This window comes from Wasmannia auropunctata, unplaced genomic scaffold (assembly GCF_000956235.1).
Source record: "Wasmannia auropunctata unplaced genomic scaffold, wasmannia.A_1.0 LD335286.1, whole genome shotgun sequence".
In the NCBI taxonomy this organism is placed as follows: domain Eukaryota; kingdom Metazoa; phylum Arthropoda; class Insecta; order Hymenoptera; family Formicidae; genus Wasmannia; species Wasmannia auropunctata.
Genome location: NW_012027604.1, coordinates 916 through 2,026, shown reverse-complemented (window position 1 = coordinate 2,026; position 1,111 = coordinate 916). Strand labels below are relative to the sequence as shown.

Sequence of the window (1,111 nt, the reverse complement as noted above, 5' to 3'; positions counted from 1 at the left end):
GCGCATTCCTTCCTTTATACATCTCTCCAAATATGACAACTGTTGCAATGATTTCATAGTAATTTTCCCTTCATGCTTTTGCATAACAGCATCGATTTCGTTCCTAACACATTCCTATATCACGAATTAATAAATTAAAAATACACTTGTTATTTTAATACTTTTATATACACAAATATGACACATACAAAAAGGTATTTAAAATGTTAAATAATAATGCATTTTAATATATAATTTTAAAAATTGTTGGAAATCATTAATTTCTTTGATACTAAAGATAGAGGTAATAGATACCTGAATGTCCTTATGCTCAGCTAATAGTGCCAAAATGAAGCATATAGTCATCGATGTAGTATCATGACCCTATAATCATACTGTATTATATACATACCAAATAATTATATAAAAAATCAAGAGAAATTACAAATATATACCGCAAACATAAAAGTATCGACTTCTTCCCTAATATCTGAATCAGTCAGCAAACCTTCACGAGATTCCACTATTAAAAGATCCAACATCGCAAGCCGCCTTTTCTGTGCTAAATTGAAATATAAGAATGTCAGTATTTTAATATAGTATTATTTTAGTAGCATTACTTTAAAAGTTCAATTTTTCTGCGGTTTTCCTTATATAATGTTATAATTGATTACGTTACGAGAATTGTAACTATAATATTTTATATAGGTTTAAAATTGTTAAATATAATTTATGATGTCTAATATTTATGATATTAGAAATCGAAAGAATTTCATGAATATCTTCTGTTTACATGTACGTACTTCCAATTGCTTCTGCTTCATCTGCTTTTGCTGACTGATCAAGGTTTTTCAAGTATTGACCATTCGTGCGTTCATGATAAAGTTTTCTCTCAGCAATAATCTATGTAATAAATACGAGGTTAATGTTTTTTACAAATTTAAATTTTAAATGCATTGGCAATGTGCTTTTAACACATTTCTGATTTATCTTGCAATATTTTTATACAAAAGTTATAAAATTTTTATCGTAAGTTTTCAATATAGATAACATTTAAATACCTTTTCAGTAAATCCATGTAATATTTTCAGAACCTTGGCTTCTTCTCTGCCTGTTGACGTTAACGAAAATA

General features: G+C 27.1%; 1 pseudogene; it reads right to left on the bottom strand.

Moving 5' to 3' along the window:
* LOC105457315 overlaps positions 1-1,111 on the bottom strand; it is a 14,242-nt pseudogene that overhangs the window by 12,323 nt on the left and 808 nt on the right.